This window comes from Coturnix japonica, chromosome 8 (assembly GCF_001577835.2).
Source record: "Coturnix japonica isolate 7356 chromosome 8, Coturnix japonica 2.1, whole genome shotgun sequence".
Classification (NCBI taxonomy): domain Eukaryota; kingdom Metazoa; phylum Chordata; class Aves; order Galliformes; family Phasianidae; genus Coturnix; species Coturnix japonica.
In genome coordinates, this window is record NC_029523.1 from 11,355,411 (window position 1) to 11,368,739 (window position 13,329).

Consider the following 13,329-nt stretch of genomic DNA (forward strand, 5'->3'; position numbering starts at 1 on the left):
ACTAAACAATCCCAGTTCTTTCAGCCACTGTGAGAAGATGAGAAGAAACTGAGCAATCTGCCCTGGCCTTGCTACCAGCCAGCTTTGAACAGAATGTCAGCCTGAGCCCTCCAGCAGTCCCTTCCCACCAACTTACATGGCATGTAATTGTGCCACATGAAATCTTACTCAAAAATCACACCACAATCTTCAGGCAGTCACCAGCCTGAGAAGCAATTCATACACACATCCTTACCTGAGCACATGGGATTTTTGTACACTCATATTTCTGCTGTATCAGACAAAACCCCGTATCTTTTCATTTTACTTTTTGTAACCCTTCTTTCCTAGAAGAGTATAGGCATTTCAGCCACATAAATCTTTAGGCCTTAAAAAGCCACTTTTAAGTCCTTTCTTAATGGTTTCTCAGAACAGTAAGCTTTCTGAAGAGCAAGAAACACCTCTTATCTTCATTTCCATCAATTCAGATTAGTATTCCATGTTCACTATTACGTATTCTCTCTGACTTCCTGATACCTGCAGCTGAGTAATCTTGTCCAAAATCCTCTCCATAGTTTACAAGTATGGATTTAGTTCTTATGTTCACTGACTACTAATGAGGCATCTTGCTGCCTCAATCCTGAATAAATTTAGGCACCTAGTATAAAATGTTCCTCCCTACTGCTTTCCATTGATTACACAGCGAATTAGGATCTGGCAGCCATTGATAACAGCCTCGATGAGATGCTCACTGCTCTCTTGATCTTGTGAAGTGAACTTACAACAAGTGGTCAAAACATTGCTCGGCACGAGAAAGAAATACCTCCCAGTCATACTGTATCAGTAAGAATCCTTCAGTATCTGCATGAATCTGGAATTCAGCTTCAGACAGCTCTAAGCAGAATGCCCAGGCACACCAAAGCACTGACACTTCATCACACCTCACTCACTGTTTCCAGCTCCTGAAAGCACCTGAAAGGGCAGGAAACATAGAAACTCATGCTGGTTTATTACATGCTTGTGACAGAGCCTCCAACTTAATCTGTGCCTTACAGTCCACGCAAAATAAACTCAGAAACAGTCCTCGACATGTCTCAGTTCTCGTTGTTCAACACCTTTGGAAAAAAGACAGATAGAATTATAGCACTTGAAGGTTTCCTGTCTGCAGAGCCAGGCTACAGGCTTAGAGGAGGTATCAGACCCAAGGAAGGAGCTCTTGCTCTATTGTACTCCACCTCATAGATAAAAAGACCACAGACAAAAAGACCAAACAGCATTTTATGTATAAAAGAAGAACAAAAGAAACCAATATATATTTGGCAAAATAGATCTAACTTAGTGATAGAAAAGCTGGTTAGCACATCCTTGGCTGAATGTAGTTATTTTGTTTAATGCAACAAATTATACTACAATTTTATAGGAATTCTATATTTTTGACCTTTAAAACCAAGGATAATCTGTAGCCTCTAAAATTTCAATTTCTCTTTAAAAAATATTAATGGCTGTCCACAGCAGACACAGCTTTATCAGAGGGTATAACATTGAAAATTTGAGGAAGAACATCTCTATCTAACTAACAAGCATACCCGTAACTGAGAAATTGGTGTTCTTCCTAAGGAATAAGCAAAAAATGAAAAACAATTAAAATCTGAGGTTAATTTGGTGATCACTGAATAACACGTGAAACATTTCTATAGTGAAACATGATTTTATAAGGAAGCGTATGCACATTGCACCCTACCACAGCCTGATAAAAAAAAAAAATGAAGGAGAGTATGGTACACACCGCCAAATGGATGACGACTTCATATAACTTGTTCTGAAAGAAAGCAGCCTGTTGTTTACTGCATTTATCGACAATCTGTGAAAGTAGACCAGAAATCAGTCTAATTACCAGAGTGCCAGTTGTGCTTGTTAACACCAGCTTTGTGACCAAATGTTATTCCACAGTTGTCACATCACAAGAAGGTTTCATTACTAACATAATAGTGAACAAGATCACATGCCTGGCTATTGATTGATCTGCCACACAAAGGAAGGACGTTGTTGTCTCTATTATAACCAGTTACATCTTTGTCTGCCTGTGTAATATGCGCAGGAATGTATCATGAGCAGTTGCTGCACTGTTTCCAAATTTCTGCCTGTTAGCCCATTAACAGCCCATTATGATTTGTAGGCTTTACCACCAGAGAAGAAATGACCTTGCCATATTTCACTCTTCTATAATCTTCACAAAGCTGTTTTCATCACACTTACTGTATTGGAAGCCATTAAGGACTGAAACTTTTTCAACATTTGCTTTCAAGTATATCACTTCTGCCAAATAAAAAAGAAATTTTAATTCTTTTCAGGTGCAATTAGGTTACGTTGCAGAAATAATAGAAATATGCATCATTACTGCAGTTGAATAGGCCTGCAAAGCTGTATCTTAGACTGGAGCAATATGCTACTTACAAGCACCTCAAGCAAAATGAACTAATGCTGACACTTGGACCATAAAGATATTGCTTTCCATTCACTGACCATCCATAAACACAAACAACAACTTTCAGGCTTGTTGTTAATATTAAATAACAGTCTTGTTTATTTTGCTACAAACTCAATAAATATTATAATTTCAAAGTGGATTTGTTTATCGTTGTGAGCCTACAGAAAAACAAGCATGCCTCATCATCTTATCTGATGATGAATGATTTATCAGGCAGAACGTGAATCTGCTTCTAACTGAGTCTATTTTCCTGTTTATGCTTGTTGAACAGATACAATTTAATGAAGAATATAAAGTACTTAAAAATCTGTCTACTATTAATAATTTAATTAAACTGACATGTACTTCAAAAACAGAGAGACAGAAAACATTAATTTTGGCTATAAAGGGCATGGCATTATTAAAGTGCAATTAAAAACAACATTCACTTACAATTAATAGCTAAAACAATTTAATTATTCAGCCTTTGATTGTCAGTTCTGGCTAACTTAGCCACCCCAAGGTAGATAAGTTCTTTGGTCCTCAATGTATGCTAGACAGCTGCCATTACACTGCAGTGACCCAAGCACAGGCTACCAAACGGCTCCTGAGCATTACTGCAGCATAAACCCTGATCGAAATTGGCCAACTAGTTCTACAGTTATTTGAGAGAAGATGCTGGAAGAGAGGAGCAAAGAAAATCAGCTCATCCATGCAGATCTCTCTCTCTTTTTTTTTTTTTTTTTTTATGATTACCACCAAATTCATGAAGAAGCAAAGTGAGAGTTTACCAAAAAAATTCCCACCTAGAACAGTTATTTCTCAGCAAATATCAATGAAAATTCTCTTGAAATTCAGCCTCCGTTCGTTATTGTTTTAAGAACACTGCAAAAGAGACATTTAGAAAGTTCAATGGAATTTTAGGGTCAGAGAAAAATCCAGACCCAAGACCTGACATACAGGACTAGACTAAAAACAGGGATGTTTCTTCTTAAGTGAGATGTCAGTACTTGTCTCAGAGTAGTAGTTAGAAGAAAATTCATTCTTTTACAATTTTAAACCAGTAGCAGGAGAGAGCAGCATTACTACTGAAAAGCCATCCATTTGTAATTGAAATAACCACGCCTGATTTCATCACTCACCAATACATGAACCACTGGGCAGCTGACCATTCTGGCATGTGGGCTTAAGAAAGTCTAGCTTAAATTCTGTTTTCCTGAGAAACTATTTCATAAAATAAGTTACATGCAAGAAGGAAAAGTCTTTCTCACATGCTGCCAGCAGCTGAGCCAGGCTGATCCTCCAAGATTAGAGGGAAGGGCGCACTGAGCCTCACATTGCCTTGCGAGGATGGCTTCCACATGGGACATGAACTACAACCAGCTCCATACTCCTCCGTTGTGCTACAAGTCAGATGATGGTGCAGCAGAGAGCTTCATCTGGAATTCTGTGGCAGAAGAATATGTTGGAAAACTGCAAGGGGAGAAAACAATTTTATCATTGGTTTTGTAGACAGTATTTCAGTGACAAAGCGATTTGTTACAGTGCATCTGTAAAAAATGTGCATAAAATGAGAGCAAAAGTAATCAGTACAAAGCAATGAATTCCTGCACTTAAATTTCTCCATGGAGGAAATTTTTACTTATCTTTAATTTATCTGTGGAAAAAAGAAATGAACTAAGAGGGAAATGGTAAAGTGTGGGAGTTGGTAGTGTTCACCAGAATCTATATCTTCAATGTCTTCCCCCACCATTCTTTTTCCCAGATGCCCTCTCCGTAAACCTAAGAGCTGGTTTTACATCCATGCCAAACAGGGAGGGATTATTCTTCAGGGTCTGGGTTCTGCAAGGTTTAACCACATTAAAACCTTGCTTAAATTATTTCCAAAATGTGTTACTCATAAGTGACTGCAGTCTACAACAGACCAGTGGAGCAGGGAGAAGAGAGGGTGAAGGCTGCAAGCAGATTTGAAAAAAAGCCCAACAAATAACAAGAGACAGGGAGAGCCTATAGACCATACATACCTACAAGCTACATCTAGAATCCCTTGTGCCTGAACCAAGCTTCTTTGCTTGCATGTGATTTTGCATCAAATTGCTAGCCCCATCAGTAATCAGATGTTTTCAAGTATGGAACAAAACACCAGGCAATTACCAAGCTTTATTTACTTCATGGTTTATTCACTGTTTTGTGACCAATGTAGCCTGGCAATTCAAATATTTTATGAAATACTGTATTAATTGACCTCAAATCTCAACAGTTTTCTTTAATGGCAGAATACTGCAAAGGGTTTAATATTTTGTGTTCATGTATATAAATGTTGTATATATACATATATCAAACCACATGCATTAAAATATTTTTAGCTTTTTTTTTTCAAAAAATATAATCTTTTAAATATATTACTAAACTTCCATTTCTGAAGACGTATTTTGATTTCTATTTTTTTCTTTAATTGTGCATAATTACATTAAAATATTATGGACTTTTAATTAAAGATTGCTGAAAATAAGACTTACGCAAAGCATATCCGAAGCACTCCCTGATACAGAACCTTTAAGGAGAAACACTCCTTAAAGTATACATTGGCCTAAATTACTTAGCAATTGAAATCAAGGCATTAGATGTAGACTTTGCTATTACTGTGTTTAAATTAAGCTTGAAATGCCATACAACTGAAATAAAATCGGAAGCTGAGCAGGGTATTGTTTGGCTTCTGAATATTAAATGCAATCAAAAGGTAATAGTACTTATAGGTTTTTCATATACAAACAGATTTATGGAACTGATGAAAACCATTTGCCCATTGAGTTTCAACAATCAGGATGTTTTCTTCTATGAATAATCAAATAAGTTTACTTAGGCAGCTTCTGTAGTTCAATGCTAGTAACAGACAGGGTTTATACTTAAAGAGATGCTATTCAGTTAAAAGATACACTTTTAAAAATCAAATAGCTTCACCATAAATTTCATTTAAGAAAATGAAACAGTATCTTGCGCAAAAAAACAAACAAGGTTCACAGTGTTCATAGCTGATAAAAACAGCAAGTCAGCAAGTTTCATTGTTGTTTCTAATGAATTTTACCTTCTGGCTTGCATACATGAGAAAAAAAGTTGCAACGCTTGAAGGTAATCACATTTGCTTCAACAGATCAGTTTCTTTATACACTTCATTTTCTGAAATTTTGTGAAAACACTGCTGTTAATTCCAAGTTCCCAGAGAGCTTTTTGCACTTCAGAAAATCTCTGAGCTGTTTTTCAGCCTCCCTGATTCCTCTAAGCCAGCTGCTCTCTCAGTGTGAGAAGGCAGTTTATTGACCCAGAATTTTCTCACAACAGCTTTTCAAAAATTAGGATTTATGAGATGTGTGCTAAGAAAATATGCAAAAATGTACTGCAAATTTTAGGGGCCTTCGTGCCTTCTGAAGACGCATTATGTCTCTCCCATTCTTTAGTGTCATAAGAATGCTAAATAAGGATAAAGAAATCCCTTCTTTCATGGGAGGAGAAAATAACCGCTCACACCCTTAAAATACCAGATCATGTCAGAACTGTGGGAAGGTTTCATATGCTGCCGGTTGTGGCTTTATACCCATGCTCCACTTGCCAACATTTTGGATAGTATTCTGAAGCTGATTTTTGATCCTTTAAGGACCTCCTATCCTCTGGGCTCAGGACTGTCTCAGCATTGGTAATGCCAGAACAGCAGCTGCTCTGAAAGCAATCTGGATGAAATTTCACAAGAGCAGCTTTTCCTGCAATATTTTAAATTAAATAAAATAAAAAGATAAACACAGAAATCAAGCACAGAAACCTTGGAAGGGCAGCATAGAAAAAGAGGAACTTGGAAATAAGCTCGTGTAGAAGGACTGGGGAGCCAAAGGGAAACCCAGAATAAAACCTGAGGAGCAGAAGGGTGACAGAGCAGGGAAATGTATGAGGGGGAAGAGCAGAGACAATGAAGCACAAACATGAGCGGAAGATTAAAAATAGTGGTGAAAGGAGGAAGGGAATGGACAAAGAGTGGAGTTGGAGGAAACATCAGTAAAGATTCAGTAAAGAAGTTAAATTAAAAACACAGATCCAAAATCAAGGCAGAAATGTTTACAGAGCTAAAGCATTCCCTATAGAGCTCTACTGAGTCCGCAGGAAATTAGCTGTGGGGAAAGCCTGGGAATCACAAGGAGCGAGGCACACACATCCTTTACCTGGGTTTGGGTTAGCAGAGCTGTGCTATTTATAGAACCCCAAAAATAAGCATCCAGCCAATTGGGACTGGTAAGAAGGATATCGTGTAGTTACAGCCTTCTCTCAACTAGCAATGTAATCTCCTTCTTTTGTGTCCTGCCTTTCAGAACAGGAGGAACAACAAGGCAAAATGTAATTTACAGTCTTGGTTTATCTGTAGCCACAACCCATCTGCTTACTCAAACCGCAGCAGAATGTGTATATGTGCATGCAGAGAGATGGCTGTCATTAGACCAATGAAGTTAACCAAGAGATAAAAGCCAGGATCAGATCAGTAATAAAGTTTACACTTCATTATAGATGTCAAAATCCTTGCTGATTTTTTTTTTCATGAGTATTTAGCTTATTGAATTTCACAAGCAAAATTGTCTCCAGTGAGCATTCAGCAATCAGTAACTTGAAAGCTCGAGCATTCAGCACTGAAACCTGAAAACAGATATTTCCTTAATAAATTTACAGAATTAGAAAAACTGGACATATTAAAATACACCCCTGCATTCGTGGCTCTACAGTGATTGGATTCACGTCTCATCAAATTTACATTGTGGAATCTGAATGTAGTATGATTAGGCATTATTTTAACACCTACATTACAATACAATTTAAAATAAAATGGCCCTTCATATTGCACTAATATCAGTGTTTTAAATAACAAAGGGGATTTTTTTAAATAAAGGAAAGGATTAGCATTTAGTTTCAATCAGTATAAGCAATGCTGTAGCAGTTGGTGTCTCAAAGATTCAGGATTTTATTAATATTCCAGAGATGCATTTGTGTTGCCTCTGGGTACACTGAAAAGCCACTTAAACTGCACTTAAAGCAGCACTACAGGATCAAATTGATGTGCATCAACCATTTACAATAAAACTTGATTATTATAAAGGCATACATATTTGCATAATTACATGTTTGATTTTTTGATAATGCAGCGTGCACTACAAAATGTTGCTTCATGTAGAAAGGCATCGTCAAAAAGCACCATCTGCTGTAGTGTTTAATGCACTGCAATGTTTGAAGGATTCTGAAGGTAGATTTGTGCGAATCAAAGGGGAAAGCAAAATAGTTTTGGTGGAACAAGAGGCTGAGGGCTGGAGGATGGAACACCAAGCAATCTGGACTTTTCATTTGGCTGTCGTCTGTTCCTCTCTGCTTATTTGTAATATAATTGTCAGGGGGAAAAAAGGAAAAGACAACAGAGCAGCACATCCTCCAGCCTTCAGAACAGAATGTAGGAGTCAGAATTTGAGAACATTCACCGTAAATATTTCTGAGGTTTGTACTCAAAGCAAAAAATTACAGTATCTAATGTATGTAATGAAGTAATCACATTGATAAGGACACCAGACAGCACACACAGTGGATTCTGACACTTACAACCCTGACAGTAATCTTTTTAAAAGAATCTCAAGTAACAACACAAGAGCTTAAAAGATGTAGAATTTGAAAACAAAAATATATCCACATTTCCTCAATTCAAAAGGAGAAACAACCCACTTCTTCTGCAATATCTGACAACAAACCCTAACAAAAGCACTGCACTTTCAAGTCCAGGAAATCCAGTGTTGAGATTGTAGATGTAAAACATTGGAGTAAGAGAAGCAGCAGGCATTTTGAGACAGCACACTTTGTCCAAGGTTCTTATGCCCTAAAAATATGTATAATTTTGATTAGCACACACCCATCATTTTAATACCTGAGGCTGTTTTACTCCAAATGGATTTTGAGAAAGACATTAATCAAACACAGCTGTAGTTGTTTTCACTATTCTGCCTTCCCAGCTAGCTTGCATGGACATATCCAGAACACATAAAGAAATGGGTCTGCTGCGGCTTTTTCCTAGGATACTGCCACCTGTGAGTTGGGCTGTGAACGGTTTTGGACACTGTGCTGAGTGGTAAAGCACACTACAAAGCCAAGACAGGGAAGATTTGGCAGAGAAGTCAATAGGCATGTACTAGCCTGTTGCTTCCCAGTAGGAGCTCATTCCTTCACAAATTGGCCTTCAGTAAGCAGTGTGATTCAGTGCTCAGGAACTGGATTACAAGCTGGAAACCAACTGCCAGAACTTAGGCAATTCATTTCATTTCTCCATGCTTTCCATTATCCTTCCTCCTGACTTTCTCACATCACATCAGTTGGAACTGCATAACACTTTGGGTCAAGGATTTTTTCATAATACAAGTTTCCAGTATGTTGGGCATTAAGCAAGCTTTTGTCTCCATTTATACCACTAGGTATACCAGGATATAAACAATTTTATTGTATGCCATTACATGGGACAAATATGAATTCAATTAAAAATCATCTTCAACAACACAATCTGATTACAACATCCAGCACTCAATAATAGCATCTGTCTCTGTCCAGTGACTCAAAAGATCTTTACAAATGGACAAAATCGGGCCCAGAAACCCAAAGGAACAGTCTAATGGAGTATGAGTGAATGCAAATACATTAAACCTGATGTGTTCAAACCTCATCTTTTATATACAGATTCACTGAAACCAAATGACCGTAGAGCTTCAAACTCTAAAGCTGTATTACCGATGTCTTAGTTTATGCTGTATCTGAACTAAATTTACATTCCTACCAAGAAAATAGCCCCCACTGTATTGTTATGAAACAGATTTTGTTTCACACAGTGAGGCAGAATCTGCTTGAGCCCTCTGTTGTACATAAGATTTTTAAATCATCCACGTCCCTTACATTGGCTTATCAAGTACAATTATAGCTTGGCATTCAGAGGTGTTGAATGCTCACATTCTCATTGACTTGGTGCTCTGAAATCCAGTCCTTCTGAGAAATCAAATCTTGTGTATTATGCAGAAGGGTATAAAACATTTCTTTAAATTGCTGTTGTGAGCACATAGTTCACAATATCTGAGAAATATTTATCCTTTGGTATTTTCCCACACACTTTGTTTTCCAAGTCGAACTGCATTAGAACAGAAAGCTGTGCTGCTGCTTTAGCCTGCAATTGAATCAGAACCTGCACAGTTTCTGCTCTTCAGGTACCCATACTGAAAAGATAAGGGTGTATTTGCATCACAATATTGAAAATAGCCCCAAACTATGACAAAACATCAAAAACATCTGTGTTTCTTTCCCACTCTGAGTGCATTTGGTCATAGCACTGAAAGAGAAAACAAAACCAAGCAGGCAAACACAAAATCTCTGGAAACAATGAGGTTCCCTTTTGTGCCTTAGTATTCTTCTCTTAGTGAGCTTTCCTAACAAAGTCTGTACTAATCGTTGCTGGAATCAGCACAGCAGTGACTGCCAAGCACAGGCTTTTTCTCCACCCCTCCTCTGCACTAGGCAGACAGGGTTTTTCATTACATATATCATTTTCAACTTGCTGCAGTGATTCCACAAAGACAGGAGGATTTAGAAAGCTAATGAATGGGGGTGGGGAGAAAGCCAGGATTGGAGCTCCTGTGTTAATGTCTAAGGCTACATACCCTGAGTGGCTTCCCACATAGGGCATTGCCACTGATTTTATTTTCATTGCATGGCACTGACAGACTCTGACAGCCAAATCATTCAACTAAAGTTAATAAATCAAAATAAAGGGTTGGTCAGGGGGCGGGGGGGGAAGGGGTGGTATTTGTTTGCTTGAGCATTTAGTGCTACAGGATTTAAGGCAAGGCTCACTGGGCATTGCCTTGCCCAGATTGCTATTGTGTTGCAATGACAGCAAAATTGTTCATCTTTCTGTTGCTAATTAAGAACAAAACCGAAGAGGAACATGTTTGGTCTGAATATACCATAGCATCAAGGGACCTTTTGCCACACCATAATGAGATGCCATAGATGCTGCAACTCAGTACTATCTACAAGTCTCTTATTATTAGAAAGAAATTCATCTCGCCAGTTAGTTGACATAAAGTTAATCATTTTTAAATAAGATTAACCTGAAGGAGGAATGCACACACAAAGACAACAAAAAGAACACATCCCTTCCCAAGGTCCCTACTACCACAAAATGCTCCATTTCACTGATATTGATACTGTTGCTACAATACAGCAGTTTTGTACGTCTAACCCCCCTTTTGCAGACATGTCATCAATATTGCCTGCCACTTGGGAGAACAGGCTGTACTGATTACAAAATACTAGCTCTATAAATCTGTTAATTTTAATGATAAACCAGGATATTTTAGACTTTTTTGTCCCCAGAGATCCAAGAACAATTGCAGATTGATTGTGAACCAATTAAGGACCAAAGAGCTTTAAGTTGTGAATATCATTTCTTTTCTTAGAAAAAAAGAACTGCCTTGTTCTTGCCTCTCTATATAATAACTTAGGATATGGGGGAAAGTGATAATTCAGATCTGAATGGTGAACCAGAACTTTCTCAAACCACAGCCAACAGCAGCTCCTACTCAGCTGACTCTCTTGTGACCATTGTCATTGGTACGCCAGGCAAACAGAGAAGCAAACACTACATTGGTGAACATCAGTGTACAGAGAAGCAAAAGTGGTTTTTGAACTTGATGGGTATTCTCTGCAATATCTCAACACAAGTTAATAAATGGCAGTTATTGTTAGGGGCCTCACTTGAGTCCTAACTGCAATAATTCCCCCCTCTATCAAACTGGTACAATGTAGGTCCCCCAAGATCTGACTTGAGACTTTGAATTGGCATTTTCCAGACCAAGCTCAACAATCTGCTCCCACTATGTTAGGGGAGGAGCTGAACGGAAACTACATGGGTGAGTTGATGACTTTTCATTTACGTTTAAGAATAGGCCATTCCCTGCAACTGTATTCTGCTGCCAATGTTCAGTTAATAGGCTCCTGTAGTGAATAACATCATGTGCTCTGTCAATTATTAATAACTAGACAAGCATTTTCACATCAGAACGCTGCCTTGTAATGTGATGAGCCTGTATCATATTAGCGCATCAAAGCTCAGACTGGGAACATTAGTAGTTTACTAAGTGAACTTTGAACAGAATTTATTCCCCAAACAGTCCACTGAGTACTAATATTCACAAATTTTTAAAATAGAAAATGTTTCTTTATTGGCAATGTTTTTACAGTATGTTTTGTGTTTTAGGTGGTTGATTTACTGCTACATTGCATTTATTCTAAAACATCATTGATCCTCTGTCTCATGCATCAGATTTAGTTACTTCTTTATTGTATAATTTCTAGGTGACAGTGGCTATCCAGGACAGAAACAGCTGATGGATCTAATTTGATTTTGCCCTTATACAAGCAGAAGTTCACTTACTAGTTCACTTACTCAGAATTCATTGATCACTCGAAGGTCTTCTGGGATTGTGAAATCTCATTCTCGGTGTCTTTTCCAATTGTCAAAGCACAGACTCGATACCGCATCTGACATCCTTGCAGCCTGCCTCGTTCTGCATAACACAGCAGTCAACCATGGGGTTACAGTCAATGATGGGGCTCTCATAAAGGATGACAAGGCTAACTCCTACTGACTTCAGACATGGCAAAAAGGTAGATCTTTCTGAAAGGTGGGCTTATGGATGATAAGCAAGGGGCAGCTTGCTGACAGCCATATATTTAAACAAGGGAAAGAAAGAAGAGGAAAAGGAAGATGGGAGACAAAAAAAGGCAGTAGCAAAGGAGAAAGAAATCACAGAAGTAGTTTTACATGAAGATCCGTGGGACTAAAAATGAAAGAAATTGTACTATTTAGCATAGCAAGATGATTGAATTCCTTTATCTCTGTCTTACTGTTCCTAGCTAAAACACAAGATAATGTCTTGTGCTCAGCCCATTCAGTTCAACAGCGAGACAGCAAGCCTCGCAGAGATTACTGTCAGAACAATAATCACTTTTAAAGTGGTTGTAAAGATCTCCTCGTCACTAAGCGCACACAAAGAGGCAAGAGGAGGTTAATGAAACTTCAAGAACTGTTTGTGTTCAGTAAGGTTACTTCATCCTGAGTTTTTGAGAGCAGATAAGCCGGAAAAGAAAGATATTGGAAAGGCGGATGACATTTAAAAGAAGCAGTATTAAAATTCTCCTTTACAAGAACTGTTTTATCAACAGCAAATACATTCATCTTCATCTGGAGAAACACCCGATAGCTCCTGTGATAGGTGGCGATTCTAAACCATGAGCTAATACAATTTTTCAAACATGCGTTGATATTTAGGTCACCAGTTTTGGAACAAATGCATTCATTACCAGATACAAGTGAGTTTCTTCCACAGAAACAAACACTGGAATCTGCACACACCTGCTTTAATCACAGATCATTTTCTGAAAACATTCAGCAGTCTAATTTCAAACTGTTTGAGCACCTGAGCTTTCATTTCCACACTGAAACAGCCCAAATACTGCCAACTCTGTTAGGCTTTTCTCTGATATGCACTGTCCATCTTCTTTTTTGCTCCTCTTTGGAAGACACAAGATATTTTGCTCTCTACATGTTTGAAACCCATCTACAATCATCAGCTGCCACTTCATCTATTCATAATCTTGTTTATGTACAAATAGGAGCTAATGCACCATCAAAAGACTTGGTCAATCATTTGAAAATGGTAACACCATCAGGGAAAAAACAATGAGAAATTACACAACAAGTAACACTGTATTTAAAACTTCCCTGCTGGGTTGCAAGCTATGATATTTTTTTTCACAACTGCTGCTTT

General features: G+C 38.0%; 1 long non-coding RNA gene across 3 annotated transcripts in view; it reads right to left on the minus strand.

Moving 5' to 3' along the window:
- Positions 1-1,996: 1,996 nt before the first annotated feature.
- Positions 1,997-13,329, minus strand: part of LOC107317371 — a 44,827-nt gene continuing 33,494 nt past the window's right edge. For all 3 annotated transcript variants that reach the window (XR_004308231.1, XR_004308230.1, XR_004308229.1), the window contains one exon: positions 1,997-3,919. This is a non-coding gene — a long non-coding RNA (uncharacterized LOC107317371). The remainder of the gene's footprint in view (positions 3,920-13,329) is intronic.